At 31.5% G+C, this 13,446-nt stretch overlaps 2 protein-coding genes and 1 long non-coding RNA gene across 3 annotated transcripts in view; 2 read left to right on the top strand and 1 right to left on the bottom strand.

The window, feature by feature from the left end:
• The window catches only part of Ptr (Patched-related), a 185,716-nt gene that overhangs the window by 156,623 nt on the left and 15,647 nt on the right, over nucleotides 1–13,446 (top strand). The window lies entirely within an intron of this gene.
• Pkcdelta (Protein kinase C delta) overlaps nucleotides 1–13,446 on the bottom strand; it is a 111,446-nt gene that overhangs the window by 83,018 nt on the left and 14,982 nt on the right. The window lies entirely within an intron of this gene.
• Nucleotides 7,500–8,822, top strand: LOC138126076 (uncharacterized). The gene is made up of 3 exons (XR_011157610.1): nucleotides 7,500–7,666; nucleotides 7,750–8,109; nucleotides 8,646–8,822. It is a non-coding gene; the product is annotated as an uncharacterized lncRNA (long non-coding RNA).

The following is a 13,446-nucleotide window of genomic DNA, read 5'->3' on the forward strand; positions in this document are numbered from 1 at the left end:
AATTTGGTTTTTTACTCTTGGCTGAGGTCCAAAGAACATTTTAAAAAATCAGAACTACCTGACCTTTTGCAAGATCGAATGTTTATATTGACTGGACTATTATGATTATGCAACTATATCAAATAATGGGATAAATGATTTTGACTATGTGAGGTTATTCTATGAAGAGGTATTAATAGAAGAAACAAATTATGTGGGTGTTGCTACGTTAATTTCAAATCTGATTGAATTTTCAGGAGATGTATCTGATACTTCAGCATCACAATTATGTTGGTATCCAGACACAGCAGATTCAGCAGATACATCTCAATATAAATATGATGCGCAAAATAAATCAGAAAAATTTAAAGATTTAGACGTTGATATAAAAACTATTGTTTCAAAAATCACAAATAATTCGGCATTTAATAAAGGATATTCGGAGAGATGGTTGTTAACAAAAGATGAAAAAACTATTACAAAATTTATTCCTTTATCTAAAATTTTTCGATTTGTTCGAGACTGTAACAAAGTTTTGAATGGAAAAATTCGCATTGACTTACGTAAAAATCGAGTGAAAAATATATTACACACCAAAGTTGATGGAAACTATGATTATGAAATATCTGATATTAGTTTGTGGATCCCAATAGCAAAACCCTCACTAGAAACTGAAAAAATATTATCTTCATTATTGGTTAACAAATCTAACTTTCTTTGTGGATGGAATGCACTTAACTGTTACCGTAGTAATTTGTGGTCTTCTGGAAGTGGAAACTGACGCGTTGTAAATAATCAAAATAAAATATCTAGAGTTTTTATAGTTTTTTCTAGAGCCGAACGAAATGATAATTTTACCAAGACAATGATGATTTTTGATAACATGAATTTAGAAAGAATAAATATTAAAATCAATGGTACCCAACATCCTACTATTATTATTATTAGATATTATTATTATCATTATTGAATAAGTCAACTAACAGACTACTGTCCAAATAAAAGTTGACTAAAGCAAGAAAAACATGAACAGAATTCAGTAACAGTCAGCTACAATTATTACTACTGTCCCATGTCGGGAGATAATACTGAATGAAGTGTTCATCAAGCAAGCCGATGCAATCGATCTAAATTACACATTATAACAACCAATATACTCGGAAGTGGCATAGTATGAAGATCACAAATATCGTTAAAACAGTTAAAGATGGAACACATCCTGAACGAAGGAGAATTATTAAGAATATTTGTATTAGCTCTAGGAACATAGAAATATCTATGTGATCTTGATGAAATCTGAGGGACACTGATGAACAGACCATTCAAAAGAGTGGAGCAGTCTACTTTATTGTGGAATAATTTAAAGAGGAAGGTCACCGTATCAAGTACCCGTCTAACTTTGAGGTGGGTAAAATTAAACCTGGAACACAAGAAATCATAATCAACACCAACGGGCGGATAAGTTCCGTCTTTCTTAAAGGAGAGATACTTTAGAAATTTACGTTGTACAAATTCGATAGAGTTAGTATATGTCACATAATACGGAGACCATATTATAGAACCATATTCCAAACGAGATCTTACAAGCGAAAAATACAACGTAGTTATAAGCATTATAAGCATTTCTCGGAACGAAACTCATTGCAAGATCTAAATAAAAATCCGAGAAGTTTCAATGATGCAGCAACAACGGCAACAACAGAGCTACAGAGCGCCCAGAAATGTGGTAGCAACTTTTACACAAACTGTCACAAGATGGCACTTTCGAAAAGCCAAATTTATTCAATCTTGCAACATTCAATTTTTGAATTTTTTTAAAAGAATATGTTAAGGAGGTTTTCCGAACAATTTTTACCCCCGATTTGTGCACTAAAATTTGTCCAGATGTTGCTCGAAGGGTTCAGTTATACATTGAGCATAATGGTGGTCAATTTGAACATTTTCAATAAAATTTAAATTTGAATGTTTTAGGTTTGACAATTCTTGACATTTGTTTATCTCAATTTAGATAGCGGCGTTGCCATGATAAAAAAGGTCTCTGTAAAAAAGTGTCATCTTGCGGGACCAATCGAAAAACTTGCTACCACATTTCTGGGCCCTCTGTAATATGCACATCAAAAACCAGCCTGGAATCAAACCAAATACCGAGGTCCTTGGTGGAAGAACGACTAGACAAAGTATGGTTGTCTATCTTGTAATCAAATCGACAAATGTCATGCTTACGCGAATACGAAACAGAAATGCACTTGTCCTTATTCAGAAGTAATTTGTTTCTGGAGCACCAATCGGACAGCAAGTCAACATTCGATTGTAGTTCTATACAGTCATGCATGTTATGTATTCTCGAATATAACTTTAAGTCATCAGAATATAAAAGGGAATCAACGGTGAAAATCTCATTAATGTCATTTATAAACAACAAGAAAAGCAATGGACCAAGATTCGATCCTTGTGGAATGCCAGAATTAACTGTAAAGCGAAACGAACTGAATCCCATATACTCAACATATAGAACCCTATCAGACATATATGATTTAAGTAGAGATAAAAGAGAAGAATATCAGGTGAATAATGAGGATTTACAACGTTTGTATGCCGCACTCCTCTCATGTAATTATAAAAAAGATTTGGATGAAGGTACAGTTGCGGCCGTTGAAAACTCAGACACTTTGACAACGCCAAACTTTTAGCTTTGTAAATGGTATTGAAAGTGACGTTTCTCAAAATGTCACTCAAACATTATCCACATTGATTTCTCTCGCAATGGCTCTTATACGTCTCTTATACGTCTCGTTTCACTCGCGTTTTAAAGGCCCACGAGTGCCAAAAAAGGCCCAATTTACACACGAACGAGTTGAATACTACGTTTTTTTGTTCGACGAGCCACTTAAAGGCTCCAAATCGCTTAAAACCTTTAAAATTAGCTTGACGTTTCGTTTTGACAAGTTGTGACATTTATCAAAATCCGTTCACATAGGAGAAAATTCTCAAATTCTGACAGTGTCGAACAAAAAAGATTTTTGTAACCTCTATTTAGTTGTTGCTTTTGATGTAACAAAAGAAAATGATGAAAATTTATTTAGTAAAACAAAATCATCTGACCTAGAAGTTAATTGGACATTAAAAGATTATCAAAATGTTAATTACTATATATATGCTGTAGTTGAATCTCAAAGAATTGCAAATATGAATATCATAGATGAAAAGATTTATCTGGAAATGAAGTAGAGGCTGTGCCGAGTTTTTAATTAAATAAATGGCTGAGTCAAAGACAATGAATGATTATAAAGTATATTTATCACCTAATCAACTCCAAAGTTGTAAAGAAAAAAGAATAGATGATGAATTGATGAAATTAAAAAATGTAAAAAGGAGAAAAAAAATGCTGCAATATCAAATTTTCTCCAACACAGATAGGTGGATTTTTACCTGCTTTAATTCCTACAGCGTTAGCTGTAGCCAAAGCATTGGGACTAGGTGCAGCTGGTTATGCAGGTACTAAATTAGCACAAAAAGCCTTTGGAGATGGTATAAAAAACAATAAAAAAAAGAAAAAGAAGCCGAAGACATATGGACAAGGAATAAAATTGATAGGAAAAAGGGGTTAAGTAATATAGAAATATCTGATATTATGAAAAATGAGAAGAATTCGGCTTTACCTCATGAAGCTACGCGAAATTTTCGAGGTGTTTTTGCAATTGATATGTTACAAAAAAAAATTAAAAAAGATGAATCAGGTATAATTAATTTTCAACCCTCTAATTGTTTTGATTGACACTGGGTATGTTACATAAACAAACCACATTTAAGAAATATTTTATACTTTGACAGTTTTGGTATTTCTCCACCAGAAAAAATTAAAACATATTTATTAAGTAGCGGAAAAAATATTGCGTGGAATAGCACACAATTGCAAATGAATTCTTCTGTATTATGTGGTCATTACTGTATATATGTAATAATTAATGTAAACAGAGGCAAAGATTTTTATGATATATTATATTCTTTTAAACAGATACCGTGTAGTTTAAATGAGAAAAGATTCGCTTCGCTCATAAGTAAATAATAGAAGAAACAAAATTTATTAACCTTACAAACTTAGAACCAGAAAATGGTGGAGTAATAATTATATTAGAACCAGATAATATTGAAGATATTGTTAAAAACGAAAAGTGAAAATTATTTATAGATACCAAATATACCTATTTTAATGATGGTAAAGTAATGAAAGATCATATGAAAAATAATACATTATACTTTACATTTAATTTTCTATAGCTGAACCAGAATAAAATATTATTATTAAATGAAAGAATATTTACAAAAAAGAATGTACGTTTATCGTAAAAGTTATAAATATTTTTTGATATTAAAAATATGTTCTTCCTTTGGAAAAGCTTTATTTGCAACATCTGCTTTAGGTGGAATAGTTTTGCCCCCGCTTTTTGCAATTATTCCTTTATCAGTATTAATAGAAATTTTAGATAATCAATTCAATACAACAGTTAAACTAAATGAACGTATTGAGGTGTATAAATCATCTTACAAGTTTTATTCAGAATTATTGCATTTGTTTAATGCTAAGAAAAGCACAGAAATTGAAATTAATTTGCTTGAAAAAGATTTTATTAATAATTTAAAATACTTTCCGGTTGAGAAATACCTGATGAAAATGGGACTCAATGGTTATTAATTTTTTTTTTTCAAATAAATGACTGGCAAGGCCAGCCCAGAGGCGACGCCGATGACAGAACCAAAAGAAATTAAATTATTTGATTTAAAGACTGATAAGAGGTATGATATTACTGCTATAAGTAAATCAGATGATGTTGGTCCAACTAATGGATTATTTTTTATTTTAGAGGGAAACTTGAAGTTATATTTATCCGTTGTTGACTTATTTTCAGACTCTACAAAAATTAATAAGTTGTATGAGTTATATGACGCTGTTTCATATTTTCTTGATAAAAACAAATAGTGTTTCTGCAAAGAAATAATATGATCTTCAATTCTAATGATTGTGAAGATTGTTTTTGTAATATAATTATTTCTGAAGATCTTCCATTAGTTCAATTTGATATTTAAATCGCTTTGTCCATGAGTCGACAGCGTCCACGAATTTATTCTATTAAATGAAATATTTTATTCTTTTCCTATTTTTTACTACTGTAAAAAGTTCAGATGATGTTAATATTACAAGATATTTAGAACAATTTGGGTATTTAGAGAGTAATGGATCATTATTAACAGAAACGTCTTTGACTAGTGCTTCGCATACCAATGAAGCATTAATAAGGTTTCAAGAATTCTATAATTTACCAACTGATGGAACATTAAATCAAGAAACACTTGCATTTATCAGTAAACCTAGATGTGGCGTTAAAGATAATCCAACAGCTTATAGAGTTCATTATCAAAAATTGAATAAAACAAATCTTGTTTTTTCGTTAGCTACAAACGAGATGAAAGAATTAGCACAAAAAGCTTTTGATCAATGGGAATCTGTTGCAAATTTAAAGTTTAATTACAATAGTGTTAAACCGAACATACTTATTTCATTTTCTAATACGCTGTTTCAACATAATCATAATTCACGGTGTCAAAGAGGAATATGTTCTAGCAGTTTTGACGGAAAAGGTAATGTTTTAGCACATGGCTTCTTTCCAAATAATGATAAATGTTTAGGAATTCATTTTGATAAATCAGAAAATTGGTATTTTGGTGAATCAGGCAATACACCTGACAGTCAGACTAATTTTTATACAGTATTATTACACGAAATCGGACACACGTTAGGTATTGAACATTCTGCAAATAATAATTGAATTATGTACGCCTATTATAAAGGTGATATTGATAAATTAACTCAAGACGATATGTGGGCAATTCAATATTTATATGGACGACCTGAACGATTAAAATATGAATTAATACCAACAACAACAACAACAGTTAAACCTACTGTAAGCAAAGTCTGGCAAAGCGTCCCTGAAGTCGGAGTTAAAGATACAGTTGGTAATTCGTCTTCGACTCATGAGCCTGTGGTGAATTTATGTAATTTTAATAAAGAAATTAATACATTTTTAATTGCAAATCATCATATGTATATTTTTTATAAGAAATATGTTTGGTTAGTCAATTTAAAAGACATGACTTATGATAAAGAACCGAAATTAATTACAGATTATTTATATTTTTTGCCAGAAGATTTTAAAGAAATTTCGCATATTTATCAAAGACCTTCAGGTGATGTTTTAATAGTTGTTAAAAATGTATATTATTTAATTGATTTTCCAAGTTTTAATATTAAAAGTAGATACAATGGTCAATCTATTGAAAATTTAGGAATACCAAAAGGAAAAAGAATTGATGCAATATTTAGAACTTATTCTGGAAAAACATATATATTTTATGATAAAGTCTTATACATTGAGTTTGATGAGTGTTTGTTTAGATCAAAGAAAAATGGCCTAATTTCAGAATTATTTGCTGGAATACCTCCAAATATAAGCAGAGCATTCAGATATAGAAGTTTATATTTCTTTAAAGATAAACTGTATTATGAATTTGATGATATTTCCAATACATTAGTTAAATCTGATAAATTTGACTTGACAGTTTTTGGATTTAAATGTGGTCTTATAGATTAAACAATAAAACTAATTAATCGTCTGTGATTCACCTAAGGTATGCTACACTTTTTTATATGATTTTTGATAATTCTACTTCCATTGAATTGATTTTTACGTCCATGACTGTTGAATTTTCAAATAATTTCTTTCTAAATTGAAAAGAAAAATCTAATTTATTAGCTAGGTAATAAAATAGAAACAAAAGAATTTGATTTTGTTTATGACAAGCGCGTTATTCTGGAAAACTTTTACCGTTTGGATTTTAATCATTTTCGTTGCTAATTAATAATAAATCAGTTGGAAACTATAATCAATAATCCTTTTTTATTGTTAGGTAATGAATAATTTATTACAGGTATTATCTAAATGGAAAACTTTATATCTTTACAATTCAATTTGAAATAAATGATCAAGTTATTGAAAAAGCTACAATTATTTTAATCACAAAATTAAGTACCTCGTGAAGAATAAAAAATATCACAGAAATGAAATTAACAAGGTCTTTCAAAACAACATTGTTTTTTGTCAATATATCTTACTACAGTTTTAAAATCAAATACCTAATTATAATGTGATTTATTAAATTTGAATTGCTCCACCTAATTGTAGTACTTTTAATAATCATTGCTTAAATGTAGTAGGTATATTTGAATAATTGAAAACTTTATTAAATAAATAGTCTTCTTATAGTTTTGAAACACATTAACCACAAAAAATTTAAATGTTGAAGAAGTTATTTATTGTTTTTATTCCACCTATTATTAATGCAAACTTTTTAAATACAGTTGACAGTTCCAAAATATTTACATAAATTGTATGCAGGAAAGTTAATTGGGTTACCTATCTCGGAGTCAATTCTGAATTTCTGATTGGACGTATGGCATAGGCGCAAAATGTCATCTGGGGCTGGGGAACCTTATTCTTGAGATGTTGTTGATATGGTGAAAAACATGTAGATGTAAAACGTTTCAATGATTAAAAAATTAATATAATTAGGTAACCTTTGTGTTTCCTCTGTATAAATTCATAATTAACGAACTAGCTGTGATATTTAGGTAAGTATCTAAATTTTCTGTAGCGGAGATTGTTTTTCTTATGTGTAAACATTATTCAAATTTTTTCCATCTTTTTTTTACAGACAAGAAATGGAAGATAAGCGATATGGTGTACCGATTCACTTAGTTGAGCAGTTCAAACAGATCAGTTTAAAACGTAAAGCTGAAAGGATATCGTTTATCGGTTATTGTGAAACTAAATTGGGTGTTGATGCTATTAGCATATGGAGAAACATAATAGGACAGAATAGGATTATTTCAATAAATCCTTTTCCATATTTGCCTGATGGATTAAATAGATATTTACTGCCACAGCAAACTTTGATACATTTAGATGACAGAAGTGTAAGAATTACATTGGAGGATGGACAACCATTTATTATAATTTTTGCTGATAACCACACAAAGGAGCATTTTGTTACAGCTCTGGGAGATCTCAATGTGTATAATTGTCCGTTTACTCTAAGGTTATATTAGGGCCGTAGAATTATCCCATTGTGTAAAAGTTGATTTTTCTACAATGGAAAACATTTTGTGATTGTAAACAGCAGGTAAACCCGGCTGGTTGTTTCATTCAGAGTGGGACTGAGGCAAATTTGTCGAAATATGAATTCCAATTTATAAATTTTCGTTTTTAGAGATTATGTTGAAAAATAAGCTATGAAGGTCTAGTCACAAGGGGGTGTTCTAATCCTATTAAAAAGACCAGTGAATTAACCAGGGTACCATATACTTCGGTTCAGAAAATAATAAAACTAAACATTCTCCCTTAAACCGGACCTTGTACATCCACCCAACAGCTTTTAAAATTTGATTTATTGCAGGGGCGCGTGGCTTCTGAAACCCACACAAAAGGGCAGCTTATTAGGAGGTAACTACTTTTACGGCCCCAATATAACCTTAGAGTAAACGGACAATTATAATTTAATTACCTACCAAACAAGTTTTAATTCTATATTGGTTGTTTTTGTTGTTGCAGAACTCTAAGTTCCTCACCATCAGGAAGTTCAGATCAGTCAGAGTCATCATCTAGTTCAGATCAGTCAGAGTCATCAAGAGTAACTGCCGCTGGGAACTTTGAAAGAGAAACTTAACATGAGATATTTATAATTATACAGTGCGAGTGTAACTCAATTTAATAAACAATTTTTGTGGACATGTTATGATTTTGCAATCTTCAACAAGGGCACAAATCCTTTAGTTAATTATGATATGCATTAAAAAGAGATTTTTTAACTTACTAATTAGTTCTGATAAATTTTCTGTTGTTTTTTAAGAGACAACTGTTTGTTTTCTCTCTAAATTGATATGAAATAACTTTTTTATTGTTTAATACAAACAGGTTGCAATTCGACACAACTGAATGCAAATTTTAAGTTTTTTAAATGATTAGGTACTCAAATTTTTATAGAATTCGATTTTTAAAATTTCCAAACCAGTTTGATCATCTATTTTTATGATTCAATGCTAGATATTTCTATATTTGTTTGATGCAAACTAATTGATTTTCAATTTTAGTAGTCTAATATGTGTAACTTTTTAACTCAGATTATTATGCCTAGTTTTCTTAGTCATTTTTTTTCAACAAAAACCACAGATTCAGTTGTTACGTCTGGCTCACATTTTTAAGAAATCGTAAAAATCAGAGTAGTTTTCCTTATTTTTGGCATAGAAAATCTGGCTCACATTTTTAAAAAGGTCATAAAAAATAGGGTAGTTTCCATAAAAAATTGATGTTTCAATAGATAAAATGAGCCTAAAAACAAGTCATTTTGTCAATTTTTTGTGTTTTTGAACCGATTTCAATGGGCTGTGTTTCCAAACTCAACAAAGTTCAACGACAAAACTTGAAAATCGACTCATTTTCCTAAAAAAATTGATGATTTGTTGTTTTGGTAGAAATACGGTTTTTTGTTGAAAAAAAAATGCATAGAACATAGGAAAATGACCAAGAAAACTAGACATAATAATCTGAGTTAAAAAGTTACATACTATATACTACTAGAAAAAAACGCGAAAATTCCAGAAGTAGTTAAAGTGAACAATTGATACATGTCCTCTTCTTGACGAAGTACATGACCTATCATGACCTATGCAATTTTGCCACTCTTGGGCTGTTACCTACCTCTGCCAGACCATCAAAAAGTATTTTGCGATTCCTTTTCCTTGGTGGCAATTTCACTGCATGAGTTTCTTCCATTTCCTTAATGGTTTGCCAAACTAATGTCAGACTAATTCCCGCTGCTTCAGATACCCTTTTTACCATTTCTGTTTTGGAGAGCGCTTCATTCTGCTCTCTAAATTTCGCGTAGATATTATGTATCATTATTGTCTGACCACTACTAACTGGCTTTCCCCTGGAATTTTTTTTTACAACAGAACCAGGTTGTTGTTCTGCCATTATGCTACACCAAAATGCTGAAATCGTGCACCAACAAACGACACTTTAACTTTGTGCACGAGAATTTGACGGTGACGCAAAAATTATGACATATTTCAAAAATAATGTCAAAGATTAGATATTTTTAAAAATAATTTGGTAATTATAGTTCAATGTAAATAAGGCTTGTCACGTGGTGCAAAATAGAGTAATCTGATTTGTCAATTTTAGTCCCTATCTCCCGCAACGCTTCGTTCTTAAATAGTAATTAACGTTATAAGTCCGGGAACTCATAGTTTACAGTATGAGTGAGACGTTTAAGGACGAGGCGACGAAGGAGCCGAGTCTTGAAACTCGAAACGAATACTGTAAAAAGAGTTCACGGACGAATGTCGTTATGTATTTTTTCCACTCTCTACATGGTAAATACGTTGTTATGACATTGATTTGGTGGATGTAGGTACAACTTTTTTGACCTACCGTTGGTTACTATTAACGACGGGATGTAAGTAACCACTTACCTCCCTCGGGGAAATAAGTGACAAAAATTAAACCAAACAAAACACTAATATGCCTTATGGTAACGTTTATTCGATCTCTGTGGCAGGGGGAAGGAACATGAAGCGTTTGCAGCCTCAGCAAATTCCATCTCTCTTTTAATTTTGTTCAAATTCATTTTACAAACTTTTGACACGACGCTTTTAATATTGACGTTTTGTGTGATGCAAGTCGTAGCAACCGGCAACAGACATACTAATATTTTATTCAAATATTTAAAATAAATTCATCAAAAAGAAAGTATGCAGTTCAAAATAACTTTGAGAGTAGAAAAAATATTATAAACAATTCGGGAGGTAACTAATTTAACCAGTCTCGGACTCTATTGCTACCCCTCGCTATCGCTCGGGGGCAAACTTGTCCTCGACAGGCAAATATTAGTTACCTCCCTTAATGTTTAAATAACTATTATTTCATCCTGCCTCAAATTTCGTTTGAAAGAAACATTGAAATTAATTTCAAAATAATTTAACAAATGCTCCAAATCTAGTCACATTTTTGGAACATGATTAGCAACGGCTGTTTGGCAATTGTTTATTTTGTTGAAATAATTTGGTGCGTCAAAATGACTTCTAAAGCAAATCCTCCAGAAATTGTAAGAAAATCTGCAGAAGCCTGTGCTGAATTAATACCTAGCAAGAGTAGCAAGTCTGGTGAAAGGTATCAAAAACAATGCAGCCATTTTTGTAAATGGAAATCAGAAAATAATGTGAAGAAAATTACCTACGGAAGAGGTTATGCTGGCTGGCCTATTTTTTAGATTTGGTTTAAATGGTTGTATTATTTTATTTGTGAACTAACGTTTTTAGTCTGAGAAAGTAAGTGGCCGAAATAGTTAAATTGTTAATTTGCATTTAGATGTAGTTTTGAATAAAACATTTCTTAAACCTGAATAATTGTTATTGCGATTTGTACGATTGTTACTTTTGTGTTTCCAATAGCAACACTTAACCGGCGTCCGGCCGCTTTTTGCGTTTTCCCGGATTTAAACTGATGACGTAAAGTATTGAAATTTGACACAGGATGAAATAAAAAAATAAACTAAAGTCCATTCAAAAATCAAAAAACCACCAACGTCGCATGTTCCTCGATAATTACTATCGGCAACGCTGTCTGGTGTAAAATTTGGTGAGAATTGTAACTTTGAGGTTAAGTGTTTATTAAGTGTCTTGAGTTTCTGGGCATGTTTAACTAAAAATAATAAGAATTAACAAATGAAACATGCTGAGCAATAATTAAACAATTTGAACGAAATTCAAAGCAATTGAATTTTATTTTGAATCAAATAAATGTCATAATTTACAGTTACCAACATAGTATGAAAAAATAACTACCCAGGGTTTTTTAAATTTTACCAACCTAAAGCAACAGGTGGTGGTTTTTTGATTTTTGAATGGAGTTTATATATAGATACGTTAAAACCCTTTCTAATAATACAGTACAACCTCGATAATCCGAACCCCCGGTAATCCGAAACTCCAGTAATCCGAACAAATATTTTGTTTCTATAATCCGAACAAAACCAGTTGTTCAAATTCGCTAATCCGAACACCGTCATAACATGTTTGTTTTGACTAGCTGTTAGAAGAAAGTGGGGAGAACAAAACAATGAATGCATTTTCAGTTACAAGAAGTGCGTCTTTGTGAGAGTATCGTTGCTTTATTACACAAAATTATGGCAGAAAAAAGAAAACATCGTACCCTTACTCTGTTACAAAAGTATAACATTTTACAAAAACTCGAAGACGGACAAACGGTCACAGCACTTTCAAAAGAATATGGAGTAGGAAAAGCTACAATTTCGGATATTAAAAAGAAAAAAGAGAAAATAAAACAATTTATTGCATCTAGCGAAGCCGAAACAAGTAAAAGAAAAACCATAAAGCAAGCATTTTACCCAGCAGTAGATTCTGCAGTTTACACGTGGTTTCTTCAAGAAAGATGCCGAAATACCCCGATATCTGGAGAAATTTTGAGAGAAAAGGCAAGATATTTTTATCAAAAAATTACAGGAAAAAATGATTTTCAAGCTAGTTTGGGTTGGCTTGACAAATTTAAAAATAGATTCGGTATTCGACAGCTGACTGTAAGTGGGGAAAAACTTTCTTCGGACATAACCGCCATTGAACCATTCAAGAATAAATTTCTGCAGAAAATTGGAGAACTCGGGTTGACACCAGATCAAGTGTACAATGCAGACGAAAGTGGATTATTTTGGAGGGTTCTTCCAAATAAGACTCTAGTACACAAAAATGAAGATTCTGCTCCGGGGCGTAAGATTAGTAAAGAAAGGATAACATTTATGCCCTGTGCCAACTCAACGGGCACCCACAAACTGAAACTGCTCGTAATTGGGAAAGCCAGAAAACCGAGAGCTTTTACTAAGACTGGTTCCTTACCAGTGATTTACAAAGGACAGCCTAGAGCTTGGGTCACTCAAGATATATTCAAGGAATGGTTCTTCGAAGAATTTGTACCAGCCGTGAGAAGAAAAATGTCAGAATTAAAATTGCCGAAGAAAGCACTTCTTGTTCTGGACAACGCTCCTGGGCATCCCAGTGAAGACGAGTTACTTAGTGACGATGGTCAAATTACCACCATGTTTTTACCACCAAATTGTACACCGATATTGCAGCCCATGGATCAGAACGTCATCCAAGCCATTAAGCTACATTATCGCAAGACTCTGCTGCTGCAAGTTGTAAGTGCAGAAAATGACATCTCTGAGACTTTGAAAAAATTAAACCTAAAAGACGTTGTTTATTCACTGGAGGAAGCATGGCAATCTGTTAGTGTAAACTTAATTACAAAATCTTGGAAGAATCTTTGGCCCAATCGCTTT

Source organism: Tenebrio molitor, chromosome 3 (genome assembly GCF_963966145.1).
Source record: "Tenebrio molitor chromosome 3, icTenMoli1.1, whole genome shotgun sequence".
Lineage (NCBI taxonomy): Eukaryota > Metazoa > Arthropoda > Insecta > Coleoptera > Tenebrionidae > Tenebrio > Tenebrio molitor.